General features: G+C 44.5%; 1 protein-coding gene across 6 annotated transcripts in view; it reads left to right on the top strand.

Moving 5' to 3' along the window:
- LOC138758907 (paralemmin-1-like) overlaps positions 1–14,986 on the top strand; it is a 178,872-nt gene that overhangs the window by 47,073 nt on the left and 116,813 nt on the right. Inside the window, exon 1 of one of the 6 annotated variants that reach the window (XM_069928497.1) lies at positions 10,651–10,676. The exons of the other annotated variants lie outside the window; for them this stretch is intronic. The gene's annotated coding sequence lies outside the window, so the exon portion shown is untranslated. Of the gene's footprint in view, positions 1–10,650; positions 10,677–14,986 lie in introns of those variants that run through there. 6 annotated transcript variants of the gene reach the window in all.

Raw genomic sequence — 14,986 nt, 5'->3', positions numbered from 1 at the left:
GGGTTTGCTTAGGAGAGGATGGTGAGGGGGGGCAACGATAACGATGTAGGATATTAAGAGGGGTTTAGGAAGTCTCTATTAGAGGGCAATGACAAGGTAGGCGAAAGGAGATTGAATGAGGCCTTGAGGGAGAATGGCTGAAGAAGGATAGTTGAGCCCTGGAACACTCTGCAGGTGGTATGTCACGGAATTAAATAAATGTTTGGATGAGCACTTGGACTGCACAGCATCAAAGGCAATGAGGTGAGTGTTGTAGTTGGAGATTTGATAATCAGCACCACGATCATTTCTTGGAGCATCTTGGCGCCGCCCACTGCTCGAGGGAGCAGGCATTGTCAAAGTGGGCATTCAGAGGCTTTGGCTCCACTGGCTTTGGCGAGAACAGGTAAGGGGTAGTTGGAGTTGAAGTAAGAAAGGGCCTCCCTACTTGAGGAACAAAAAGGATCCAGCAGGTAGGCACAGGTCAGGGCAGGTTTTAGATATCATGTGTTTTCTTCCCTCTTGTCATAAACGGTGAAATGGCAGCCGAGGCAGACCTCTGAATCCTGAAGAAGGGCTCAGGCCTGAAATATCGACTTCCTTTGACTTTCTGTGGATGCTCCATGGCCTGCTGAGTTTTTCTCTGGTGCTTTAATGGACATCACCAGATCCCTGTATCTGCAGATTTTCCTGTTTACCTCATTCAAAACTCCGTCCTTCGATTTATCAGCTTTCACGCTCACTGACTTCTCGAACACTGGATCATTGCTCACGCTAAGTTCTTCGTTCTTGTTATTCCAACCTCTGTCCTTGAGCCGTCTTCCATGAAGATAAACATTAATGCCTTTGTTACATTTTTCTGCCAATTTCCTTATCCCCTGTTTAAAATGTTCTCATCTCATCTTATATCACCAAACACAATTCCGCAGCAAAGTTTTAATACTGAAATGGTGCGAGTGTTTGAAAGCTGGAAGGGGGCGTTCAGTGAGAAGCCACAGCCTTCTTTCTCCCTGGTTCTGCAATCATTAGCTTTTTTTTCCCCCCCCAGTACTCTTTCCAAGACAATTTCAAAGAGTTCTGTTTTAATTGAACAGGGCAAGCAAGCTTAGGGCAGCACAGGTTGGCGTAGCGGTTAGTGCAACACTGTTACAGAACCAGCGACCGGGGTTCGAATCCCGCGCTGTCTAAGGAGTTTGTACATTCTCCCCGTGTCTGCATGGGTTTTCCCTGGGGGTTCCGGTTCCCTCCCACCACTCAAAATGTACCGGGGTGGGGGGATGGGGGGGGGGTGTAGGTTAATTGGGTATTAATTTGGCAGCGTGGGCTCATGGGCCGAGAAGGCCTGTTACTGTGCTGTATGTCTAAATTTAACTATTTAAACTTTAACACTCAGATAGGAATTTCATTAATTTATTAAAGAGTTTCACGGCCTCAGAACCTGCCAACATCAGAACAAAAAATGCTAAAAACAAAGATAAACAGAAGTTACAAGTAATCGGTAGAGTGCATCAGTCCTGAACCGTCTCTCTTCACACCTGTTATCTGGACCTGTTGAATGTCCCTTACATTTTCTCTGTTTGTATTTAGGATTTCCAGCAACTGCTGTTCTTTGATTTTTCACAATGGCCCAAGGAACTTTTCAGCATGGAAATACCATAAAACCATAAGATGCAGGAGCAGAATTAAGCCATTTGGCCCATCAAGCCTGCTCCACCAGAGCCTTTGGCATGCTTACTAATCAAGAACTTACCAGCCTCCACTTTAAACATCCCCAATGAAATAACTTTGAGGTGAAGTTGCCGATTTAATGCAAGGCGAGGCTGTCGATTTACAAAGCAAGGTTTCTAAATAGCTTATGGACATGATCATATAAGCTATTTAATGAATCTTGACTGAGTGTTCCACGTGACCTTTCACATCTGCCAGGGCACCAGATGGGCCCATGCTTCAAGAGACCAGTAGAGGAGAGCATGTTGCTCTGACCTTTTCTGATTGACCCCCCCCCCCCCTGTCTTTATGTCTTTATTCCCATTTCCTACCTCTTCTTGTTGTGCCTTTTCGCAGGGTTCCACCAAAGTTTAGAACACAGAACCTAGAATAGTATAGCACAGTATGGGCCTTGCTCCCCTTTATGAACCTACTCTGCCATCAATCTAACCCTACAGAACATGGACAGCAAACAAAAATCAATGTCTAATGTGCCAGATAAATTCAAGTGAGACGTTGGTCCACTTTTGGTCACATCTGCACATTCCAATACAGAGTTAATCCTGCAATTGGATGCTCATTCCAGATTCCATCCCAGATGTGAACAACATTGTAAGGATAAAGTTATTTTTTACGCAGTGGCAAATACCTGGAATACGTTGCCGGGTGTGGTGGAACATACAAAGGACTCTTAGATCTAAGAAAAATAGAGGGTTATAGGGAAGGATTAGACTGCTGTGGTGTAGGTTTACATAGTGGGCCGAAGGGCCTGTGCTGTGCTGGAATGGTCTATTTTCTATGACGTAGGTTGAGGTCTTAGGCATGTAAAGATGATGTTGAGGATTTAAACTGATGGCAGAGTTGGGGGTAGCGTGTGCAGGCCATCGGAAAAAAATAACCAAGTTAGTCTTTTTTTCCACTGTTGTCCTTCCGTTGCTAGGATTTTAGAAAAATAAAGTACAACCACAGTGCTCAGAATTGTCAATGTGGAGGAGCTTCCTGACATCTGGCCGACACAGAAAGCCAGGAACCCTTAGTTAGACTTCGTCAGGGACAAAGTGTGTGGGTTAGCTCAATGATCTGCTTAAACTGGGTCAACTTTATGTCAAAGCAGGCATCCATCACACTGAGCAGATCATAGCCAGACTGGAGATTTCATTAACAGATTTCTCTGACTTGTTAAACACAGCGAGTGGTTTGGATTTGGAAAGTACTTGCAGCATCAGTGGTGGAGGCAGATTCAGTGGTAGCATTCAAAAAGGAGCTGGATAAACATCTGAAGGGAAAGAACTTCAAGGGAGAGGGCGGGAGAGTGAGTTCAAATCCTACCAAGGCTGAGCTGAACTGAAGAGAAGAGTGGATAATTCATAATAAAAAGTTTATTGATATAGACATTGTACAATGTAAATTTTCACTTACGTTCTTGCAGCAACAGGTGCCTCGTAAACACAATGGAAAAACAACTCAAAAACAATAATATACTAATGGAATTAAAACGAGACAATTGATACAAAAAGATAAATATTCTCAGATATTCCAGTGCAAAAATATGACTTTGCAAAAATGTTGATAGTCCTTCTGTGGTGTCAGAGCATCCCCTAATTTGTGTTCAAGATCAATGGCTGTTGGAAAGGAACCAATCTTGAACCCAGAGGTACTGTTCTTCAGGCTTCTCTACCTTCTGCCCAACGAGCAGAGGTTGTGGCCAGGTGATGGAGGTCCTTTATGATGTTTGGCTGCCTTCAGTGGATGGGAGCAATGCATAGCTGGATTTGAACACGGGTCCTGGCACTGTCGTGGCGTTGCACTAACTTTGCATCCTCTGGAAGGTTTTGCTTAACAAAAGTACTATAGATTATTTAATAGACTTGATTTTTACCATGCAACTAAGCAGGCATCCAAAAGCATTGATCTATTCAAGGTCATCGGCCATTCTTAAAAAGTACAATCAGGCCTTGTGAGATTCCTCCTTGGGCACTTCCCGCTGTAATTGCAGGAAGTGTAGAACCCATCTGTATATCTCCTCCCTCGCCTCCATCCAGGCCCACAGCAGACCTTCCAGGTGAGGTCAAGCTTTACGTGCGTATCATCCGAACTGATCTACTGCATCTGTTGAACCCAGTGTGACCAAATGTAGATTGGGTGACTGCTTCGGCAAACTATTTTAGGAGAGAGGGCATTGGAACGTGCAGAAACCCGGTCTCATCTGTTGTGTGAGTGGTGGAGGAGAAAACAATATTGAAAGAAGGGCCCAGAGATAAGAGGGACAATAAAAACATCTTCCAGATATCCGGAAGCACAAATGCTGCTGCTCAATTCTCTAAGGACGGAAAATCAAAAGGAAAGACGACCGCTGTGTGTAGGTCCAGACCAGTGTGAGCTGAGAACTCTCTCAGCCCGAGTGGAGCAAGGAGATGGGCAGAGAGATGAGTAGCTCATGTTGTGGCACAGAAGAGTTGGGAAAAGGGGAGGTCCAACAAGACCTGGGTGTCCTGGGGCATCAGCTATTGAAGATTGGAAAGCAGGTGGTAAAGAAAGAAAATGGCACGTTGGGCTTTAGAGGTTTACAATAATTTAAAAGTGAGGGGAGGAGATTTAAAGGAAACCTAAGGGGTAACTTTTTTTACGCGGAGGGTGGTGGTGGTGGTTGAGGCAGGTTACAACGTCTGAGAAATATTTAGACAGATATGTCCATAGGGTGAGTTTAGAGGGATATGAGCCAAACACAGGCAGGTAGGATTAGCAAGGGTGGACAGATTGGTCAGCGTGGGCAAGTTGTTTGCCGAAGCAGTCAGCCAATCTACATTTGGTCTCACTGATGTAGAGGAGGCCGCACTGGGTTCACCGGATACAGTAGATCAGGTTGGATGATGCAACCTCACCTGGAAGGTCTGCCATGGCCCCTGGATGGAGGCGAGGGGGGAGATATAGGGACAGGTTTTACACTTCCTGCAATTACAGTGGGAAGTGCCCAAGGGGGTGGAAGTAGGGTGAGGGGTTGGAGGAGGGAGAAGAGCAGAAAGACTGATCATTGCAAAAGGTAGATAGGGTTGCGGAGGGGAAGATGTGAATGGTAGCGGGATTGTGCTGAAGTTGGCGTAAGGTTCAGAGGATAGAGCGTTGGATGCAGAGGAATGTGGGGTGGAAAGTGAGGAAAATGCAGATCGAGTCTTAACTTGAGCTTCCTGTAGCTGACCATTTCGACTCTCCCAACCATTCCAACAGTGTTCTCAACCTCATCTATTGTCAGGGTGAGGCCAAATGTAAACTCGTGGAACACATTCTATTCCTCCTGGTCACAGCCTTAAACCTATTACCATGGACATCGTTTTTTTTTCCAATCCTCATCTGATTCCTCTATTTTCATCTTTACCTACTCCTGTTCTTTCTTTTTTCCCCTCTTTCTTTTTCATTCCATCCATTCCTAGTGGTCTCCATCTATCTATCTCTCCACCACTCACACTTCTGGAACTGTCCACCTCTGGAGCCCCTCCCTTCGATTCTTTCCTCCTTTATATCGTCTTTTAAACATTGTCTGGACCATTTAAGACCTCACTTAGACTATTGCATTCCATTCTGGTCACCTCATTATAGGAAGGACGTGGGAGAGGGTGCAGAGGTGATTCACCAGGATGTCGCCTGCTTTGGGAAACAAGTCTTGTGAGGCAAGGTTAGCAGAGCTGGGACTTTTCTCTTCGGAGCGTAGAAGGATGAGAAGAGATTTGATAGAGTTGTACAGGATGATGAGAGGCTTGGATAGGGTGGACAGCCAGCACCTGTTTCCCAATACCAGAGGACATGTGTACAAAGAGAAGGGAGGGAAGTTTAGGGGAGACAGCAAGGGTAGTTTATTTTACACAGAGAGTCATGGGTGCCTGGAATGGCGGTGGGGGCTGAAACATTGAGGGCATTTAAGAGACTTTGAGACAGACGCATGGATGAATGAAAACTAGAGCTTATGAGATAGGGAGGGATTAGAACTTTTTTTAAGGAAGGAATATATGGGTTGACACAACAGTGAGGGCCGAAGGGCCTGTACTGTGCTGTATTGTTCTGTGTTCTAATTTCTTCCCTGGATGTTGTCTGATCTGTTGAGTTCCTCCAGCTATTCTTAGTTTTCTTGAAATGGCAGCAGTGACGAATTTGAGGAAGATCAGAGGACACCACACCGAATCTGATGTAGCACATTATTACTGACAGCACTGGTCACTGCCTCAAGATCTTGCTTTTTATCATGGTGACCCTCCTGTCTCTATCGATGCCAGCCATAAATAGCAGAGCAAGTTCCAGCCCTTTGTCCAACCGTGCAGCTCTTGATAAAGACCCCATGCTAATTGTTAAACAGCAGTAAACATCTTCACGCTCCTCCCCCAAATCACATCCCCAAAGCAAACAGATTAATTGGTCATTTGTCACGCAGATGTTGGTGATTCCTTGCTGTTCATAAAATGGCCGCAATGTACAAGGACAAAATATCGCCAGGGTACTGCAGGACATTCAAAGTGATGCTGTCAGCTGCTTTATTACATGCAAGTTGACTGAGAAATGAAGGGACGGTTTTTTTCAGAAGAGCGTTCTCTTTAAAATGAATGTCAGATCAATGTCGATGGTGTTACAATATGCTGCTCATTTGAAGGGCCTTCTGGACAGGACAGGTTCTGTTGTACACAGCTAAATAACTTTGACCTGAGAATAACCTCAAGGTCATCTGTAGGAATGTGTCCTGGATCGCGATGAGAGCACGGGGGAGAGGGCTAAACAGGGCTCCACTCCTTCCTTTCACTAGACTGACCTTGCATTTGTCTTATTTACCCATAAGCACTGATATAAAAGTTTTGTTGAAATGTTAACCAGAGAACCCTGGAACAGCAGAACAATACAGCAGAGAAATAGGCCTTTTGGCCCATCTCACCTGTTATTCTGCATAGTCCTGTTGACCTGCACCTAGATCAATGCCCATCACATCATTCCCATCCATGTACCTATACACTGTTTTCTTCAATGTCAAAATCGAGCCTGCATTCACCACTTCAGCTGGCAGTTCGTCCCACTTTGTTATCACTCTCTGCATAAAGTAGTTCCCGGTAAATATTTCACCTTTCACCTTATGTTCTCTAGTTCTTGTCTAACCTAATGTCAGAGGTAAAAGCCTGCTTGCATTTACTCTATATTTCCTCATAATGCTGTATGTACACTCCCTTTAGACAATTCAGGTTAAAACTTGTAGACACAGTGATTGTACTGTAATGCACAAAGGTGCAGAAGGAACTCAGTAGGTCCCGCAGCGTGCAGAGGAGACAAAGATATAAATCTGTAGCGGCTCCCCGGAGGTTTAATTGCACCAGCTTGGGAGGTTCCGAGTGACATCATAACATCACAATGCGATGATGTCATTTGGAACACGCGAGATTTTCAAAAGCTGCGCGTGACTGAGTTTATACTAAACTTCGACGACTACGTCTGATCATTTTCTCACTCTTCACCTCGCCCCGCAACACAGTTGCTGCAAAACCTATGTTTCGGCTTGAGCCCTTTGTCAAGGTATGAGCAAAAAAGGAGGCAGGTGCCTGGATAAAGATGTGGGTGGTGGTAGGGGGTTGGGGGGGGGGGGCGGTGTGGGGGAAAGAAGGAGCAAGGGGAGGACAGGCAAACAGGCAAGAGATCATAGGCAGATGTGGGTGGGAGGGTAAACTGCTGAGAAGTGATAGGGGAGGGGACGTAGCTAAAATCCCCTTCAATTAAAGTCAGTTGCATGATTCCATTTTTTACTCAGTCAACACTGACAAAGAATTTCAACGTCAGGGAGCTGTGGGGAAAGGCAGTCTTTCAGAGGACATTAAGTGATATTCCAGGGTGGAATCAGGCTGGTGATTGGCGGGGCTAAGTGGCAAGACATCGGCTGAAGGATTTTACCTCCCAGCGAAACAGACAAGCTTCAGAGGTCCATCAAGTTGTACAACGCGGAAAAAGAGCCTTTGGCCCAAATTGTCCACGACAGCCACGTTTTCTGTCTGAGTCTGGCCCATTTGCCTGCGTTCAGCCCCTATCCCTTGAATAGACCTATCCATAGACCTGTCCAAATGCCTTTACGTGTTGTAATTCTCCCCGTCTCTGGCCGCTCGTCCCACATGAAGAAGATACCCCTTAGGTCCCTTTTAGATATTTCACCTCTCACCTCAAACCTTTGGCCTCAAGTTTTAGATTCCCTTACCCTCCATAAGGTCATCCCTCAATCTCCCGTGCTCCAGGGAAACCAGGGCCAGTCTCAGACTCAAACCCGCCAAGTGCCAGGAACATATTTGTGAATCTCTGCAAACTTTCTATCTTAATGATATCCTCCCCCAAAGTGTGGTCTCATCAATGTCTTCTACAGTTGTAATATAACATCTCAATTCCTACATTTGAAGAACAATGTACCAGGTAGGCAGGTGGCTTGATCAGTGCTTATCCCCTCCACCCCCATACTGATCCAGCTGTCTCTGGAAACAATGGCATCTACTGGCATTATTCTGTCCCCACAAGCAAGTATGTTGACACAATGCCAGCGCACCAGCACCCCTGCATTCTGGGAAGTCGAAGGAAGTTCAGCACGTTTCCTTCTTCCCTCAGCAGCCCCTACAGGTGCACCACCGAAAGCAGACATTCCGGGAGTATGTGGGTCTGCTCATGGTCTGAAAAAACTAAATGCAGTGGTGAATGAAGCTCAGAGGCCAACTTCCCTCCCCTCCACGGATCCCGTCCATATCTCCCACTGCCTGGGTAAGGCAGTGAAAGTACTGAAGGGCCCCTCGCTCCCCGGGCACACCCTCCACCCAATGGAGAGTGGGCTTAAGAGTGTGAAAGCGGGCACCATCAGGCTTAAACAGGCAGTGGCTAGTACAACTATATCACAGCACCAGCCACCCGGGTTTGAATCAAGTTCTGTCCGTAAGGAGTTTGCATGTTCTCCCCATGACCTGCATGAATTTCTACTGGGTGCTGCAGGTTCCTCTCAGCATCCAAGAACATATGGACTTGGTAGGTGTAATTAGGCGGCACAGGTTTCATGGGTGGGAAGGGCATAGTTAAAAAATAAAGATGATTCCTTCCCCACAGCCATCAGGCTCCTGAATGACCCCCTCAACAGTGGTCACATGCTGCCATTGCTTGGTGCTAAGTGACTTTCCTTTTCATTGTAATCCCATACTCTGTAAACTGTGCTCTTAACATGGCTAGATGAATGTTAGAAATAGCATATTATCATATTTGATGATGATGAGACCCACTTTTATCCACAAAAACTGGCTCAAAAATATCCCCTGGGTCTTGTATGTGAAGTTGAACTGAGGGTGATAATGGTGAGTAATGCCGACAGTGATCATTGACGCTGCATGGCTCTATCGTTGGGAGCTGGTGGCAGGCTATCGGGAGACTGTCCCGGCAGCCCGCTGTCGGTCCCCGCACTGGTCCTGCTGACCCTCTCGCCTTGAGGCCCCGACACCTCACCAGCGGCCCCCCCCACACTGATCCCACCGTCCAGCTCCCCCCCGACAGCCCGCCACTGGTCCCCACATTGATCCCACCAACCCGCTCCTCCTCCTCCCCCCCCTCTCCCGGAGAGAGCAGGGCAGTGGGACCAATGTGGGGACCGACAGCGGGCTGCTGGGAGAGAGCGGGACAGCAGGACCAGTGCAGGGACCGACAGTGGCAGTCTGTTTTAATAAAATATCTTCTGCTGTAGCTAAACTGTTTTTGCTTTCTCTTGTAAATTGCAGCAGTATTATTATTATAAAGATTTTTCCTGTGGTCCGAGTTGAATGTTTTGACCAACTTTTTTTTCTGCTGTTCTGTAACTACATATTTCAATAACATTAAATGCAGCAAGAATTAAGTGGGAAAAAGATTTGCCTATTTCAATTTCTCATATGTGAAGATAGTATGAATAAATTAGTGAATGTAAGATATAGATTAGTTCATTATAATTTCATACATCAGCTCTATTTAACTCTTGAGAAGTTAAAGAATTTCTTCTGATTTGTGTTTTCGATGGATGCGGTTAACAAGTTGGTTCCTTTGTACATTCAGTTTGGTTGTGTGAAGTAGTGAAGCTCTTTTGGAGTAGAATGAAGGAATTTTTAGAAGGTTTATTCAAATTTAAACTCCCATTTGATCTTGTGGTATGTTTTTAAAAAACAGAGTTTAGATAAGTTTCAAATGGCGTTTTTAAGATTAGCATTAGCTGTGGCGAGAAAATGTTTAGCTATTACTTGGAAAAATGAAATTGATTTAAGCACTCAAGAGGTGGCACATGGAAATGAGGTCTTGTATTTCACTAGAAAAGATAACATAATTTATGTAATAATTATTCTTTTTTTTGGTTAAGGTGAGGAGCCCTTATATGGGTTTAAATATGCAGTTGTTTTTTCTTCTCCCTTGGGTGGGGCTGAACCAAACATGGCGACAGGTTGATTGTTATACATGTTGAACTCCTTTCTTCCTTTTGGGGTAGTTAGTGGGGGGTGGGGAGGGGGGGAATTATTGGGGATAAAATATTATGTATATTTGTACTTTGTTTTTTTTATTGCCTGCCTTATTTTGAATTATAAATAAAATATACTAAAAAAAAACAACATCATTAAATGCTTACCCCTAAATACAATAAAAAATTGAAATTGAAATGGAGGGAGTAAATTCCTTTTACTTTCCTTAGTATAAGACCATTAAGACTGCAAGACATAGGAGCAGAATTAGGCTATTCGGTTCATCACATCTGCTGTGCTATCTTATCTGATGTGTTTTTCTTTTCAACCCCGTTCTCCTGCCTTCTCCCTGTAACCTTTAACACACTAATCAAGAACTTTAATAAACTGATGTGCCATCAATAGCCTCAAAGACTAAAAGCTGTCGAGAAACTGTATGGTTTATATTCACTACAGAATGGAGGTCCGTCCATGCCGGTCGACTGCCCTGGACTGAAGAGGGGACTGTGGCACAGTTGCCTTTATTCAGAGGTCAGTGGGAGGAGCCTCAGGCACAGTCAGCAAGGGGCGTGTCCTAGTCCGTCCAAACATAAATACAGTGGTTTACCACATAAACTTAAAACTATGGATGAGAGGAAGATGTAGGGTTATGGGCATTGTGCAGGGAGGTGGGATTAGAAAGGGGTGTTTGGTTCGGTGCGGACTAGAAGGGCCTAATGGCCTGTTTCTGTGCTGTAATTGTTATTATTATTATTTATTATTATTAAATTGTGCCAACGACATTCAAGGATCAGTGGCGTCATGTCCAATGCCTCGCCAATCCCAACTCTTGCAGTCAGCGCCCAAAGCAAACTGGTCTCTTCATTTGTGCTGTGGGATCCTGCTGTTCACTTATGGGCAGAGGTGTTTCCTGTATTGCACCATCGTGTGATGAGCTCACAAGCGAATTCCAAAAACACTTTCTCTCTTATTAAAAAAAAATCCTCTTCTTAAACAGTTACATTAATTCAGAGATACAGCACGGTGATAGGCCCTTCCAGTTCACGAGCCCACACCACCCATGTGGTCAATTAACCAACTAACCCCGTATGTCTTTGGATGGTGGGGGGAAACTAGATCACCCGGAGGAAACCCACGCCAGTTACGGGGAGAACATACAGACAGCCACGGATTTGAACTGGGTCCCTGGTACTTCAATATCGCTGTGCTAACCACTACACTAACCGGGCCGCCCCAGCTGCATTCTGAAAAACTAAAGGGCTCTGGTCCTCTACAAGGCCAGCTGGAGATGGATTTCGACAACCTGGCTCCCTATCCCAAATGCAAAGAGAAGGATAACGTTTTATGGTTCTTTCACCCAGAACTGAGCGTTCAGCGATGGACCTTTTTCTCGCCTTCTGACGGCTCAGGTTGAAGCTCACCAATCACCTGGGCGGCATTCACGGGAATTCTTTTTGGTCTATTTCTCCTGTTGGATCCCTGGTTTGACCATGCTTCCTGAAAGTGCAGGCATAGGAAACATCTGTTTTCCCCGAAGAGTGCACTGAACCAAGATGTGTTCAATTATAGAAACTATGTATGGAAGTTCTCCAGGGGCAAAATCTTTACAGTGCAGAATTTGTTCTGATGGTGATATCTGATAGCCTCAACAAAGATGCATAATGCATGACATTAGGATTCTACAATGGCTTATAGTGAACTGGTGCATTAGAGAAATGTCTGAAACAGATTATATCAGGACTCCAACAGGGCTTCTGTAAAATAATGTTCCTCATATTGAAATTAGTCTGTCAGCTGAAATATCTCACAGCAAAGTTCCACTTACTCAGATCCTCTGCTATACAACAAAGTTGTTCATGAAATTAATATCTTAACTAGGTCATTTGCCTTCAGTGGCACAGCCCAGTAAACTATTACCTGTCTCCATCACTAATTCTCAATCTCAACCCTTAAATCATTAAACCTTTGATTTGCTATCGAACCCATCTCATCAACTCTCAAATGCATCAAACCTTCAGCTGACCGGATAAGACCAAGTCCCAAGAGCAGTTTCTCAGAGAATAGAACAGTCCATCTCTAGAGGCAGCAGGGCAGTGGTAGAGTTTGGGACTGGACTGTATATCATTCGTATCACACCAATGTTCTGAATTATTGTACCCCCCTTTGTTAAACCTCCTTTCGCAGACTGATGGCAACAAAAGTAGGATAGAGCGCCTGGTGGAAAGAAAAGGTTGCAGAGTTTAATAAGCAATATACATGTTATCAAAATTGCGACCCAGTCTTGACTGATAAATTTAAAAAGGGCGTGGGAGTAGGAGCTTCAACAATCTTTTTCTGCAGAGATGTAGGAAAAGATTCTTAAACGAGTTAATACCTCATCAATGTGTGCTCGACGCTTCCTTATCCAATTTTAGGTAGTACATAGAGTGCATATATGACTAAGGATAAACTTGCCTGTATTTTTCCTAACTTTAATCCCATCTGTGACAGGAGTGATTCACACGTGGCTTCATTGACCCCTGTGTTTTGGTCCTGTTCGGTTTTGGAAAGATACCTTTAGTCCTCTTTCAGGAATTCTTGCAGTTGATTTGCAGCCAAATCCCTGCTCTTTCTGGAGTTTTAGGGAGCAGGATGAAGCCCGTGATCCGGATTCTGCTCAACAGATGATCGTTTTTACCACCCTGATGGCTAGGAGCATAATTCCTTTCAGATAGAAGGACTCCTCCTACCATGGCTTGTTTGAATTTAGAAAAAATTTGGAAGTGCCCCATTTGATTCTTCTATTAAACTTGAAGAAACTTGGCTCCCATTCATCCAATATTTTCGTAGAAGTTCTTTTGAAGTTGCTTCCCCTTCCTGATACTATCACATTTCTCTTGTGGGTAAGGACCGGGCTTCTTATGTCTGATGTTCCAAGGCTTTCCAGAGTTTTTCTTTTGTGTTGTTTTGGTTTTTATGCTTATTTTTATCGATTAGTATAGGGGGTTTTACTATATAATATGAATTCCTTTCTCTCTTTGACTGTGTCTGGGGAGATGAAGACTATTATTTTTCATTGGTTGTTGTATATTATAATCTTATCAATCATGTGTCATTATTCTCTCCAGGCATTGTCTATTGTATGTCTCATATTGTATTAAGATTTAACAAAAAGATTGATTGAAGAAAAGGTTGTGAGACTTGTAATGTCTCCATGACTGTATGCACAAAAACAGATCTGCTCCAGTCCCGAGAAATTCCAGGCAATGGTTCTCTCCTACATGATGCAGCTGAACTGTCTTGACACAGCATCCAATTGGCTGATACCATCGATCATGAGAGGCGAATACTCTATGTCTTTTACCTAGAGTCGATAAGGAGGGGGGGGAGGGTTAACAGGAACCTGAGGGGTAACCATTTTACACAAAGGGTGGAGGGTGTAAGGAACGGGCTGCTGGACGAGGTGGTTGAAGCAGGAACTTTTGCAATATTTATGAGAAAATTAGATGGGTTTAGAGGAACTTGGGCCACACACAGGCAAGGTGGGACTAGTGTGGGTGGGGCACTTTGGTCAACATGGAAAAGTTGGGCCAAAGAGCCTGTTTCACTGTATCACTCTATGAGCACACCACCAAGAGAGAAAGACATACTCACACCTGGAATACTGTGCACAACTGTGATCCCTTTATTTTAGAAAGAATATCCTGGTATTGCAGCCAGTCCCTCAGCCAAATCTTGGGATAAGAGGGTCTTCCTGTCATAATCAGTTAAAGAAATTGTATCCATGCTCATGGAATGTAGAAGAATGAGTGGTGATCTGATTGAGGAGTTGGGGTGAGCATAGTTCAGCCAGGATCATAATGAATGGCTGGACAAACGTGAGGAGTGGAATGGCCCATCTCTGTTCCAATCTCTTGGTGCTTATGTGCAATATCTTGGGGTGTGTGTCAGGGTAGATGGCGAGAAGATCCTGCTATGAGGAGAAACCCAAACGAGAGGAGAGATTGCGAGATTTTGGGATCAGTCATTTAAAAGGGGGGAGGGGGAGGGTGGTAGGGCGAGGATGATGAATCTGTGGAATTGTCTTCTCCAGATATTGTGGAGGCTGGATCACTGTAGTTGTGGGGTGGGGGGGGGGGGGGGGGGGATGGGATTTATAGACGAGTTAGGTACATTTTTGAAAGAATAGTGAACTGAGGGCTTAGTGGAATTGGTGCGAGAGGTTTCAAGGCCAACATAGATCAGCCATGAGGGCCCAAATGGCCTCCTCTTGCATCTATTTTCATACATTCTTAAGTTCTACACTAGGTGGATACTTTTTATGATCGATGGAAGCAGAAGTAAGGAGCTGCCTGGATGAGTACTGTTACGAGCCCGAAGGACTCAAAAACCAGCACCAACAGAAGTTCAGCAAGACAATGGCAACTTAAGCAAAACCGGTTTTATTTTCTTAATACATAATAATAAGATAAATATTTAACTTATTACTATTAACTTAACCCCCTTCTAATTCTAACTGCACATGTATGTAATGTGTATGCTTTCAGGAAAGTTCTTTTTCACTGTCCAATCATTCACTTTTCACTTCTCCAAGTTTGCAATCTTCCATTCTGTGCACCGAATTAAACAAGATCTGGAGCTTTAAATTGTTACTGCTCAGGAAGTCCTTTGTTGGTTTCAGAGAGATATTTGCTGTTCGTTGGACACACAAACTGATCTCCGTCAAACAGCAACTGAAGTGTTTGACCAAAGAAACTTGCCCCCTCTTGGGTTTTTCCAAAAGATGACCTGTTCTTCCAGGTTACCACAAGGAGTTCTGCTTTCTCCCCTATTTCAGGAGAAACACAGTAACCAGCCACAAC

Source organism: Narcine bancroftii, chromosome 3 (genome assembly GCF_036971445.1).
Source record: "Narcine bancroftii isolate sNarBan1 chromosome 3, sNarBan1.hap1, whole genome shotgun sequence".
Lineage (NCBI taxonomy): Eukaryota > Metazoa > Chordata > Chondrichthyes > Torpediniformes > Narcinidae > Narcine > Narcine bancroftii.
The sequence above is the reverse complement of the archived record's forward strand: the minus strand, read 5'-3'. Positions and strand labels throughout refer to the sequence as shown.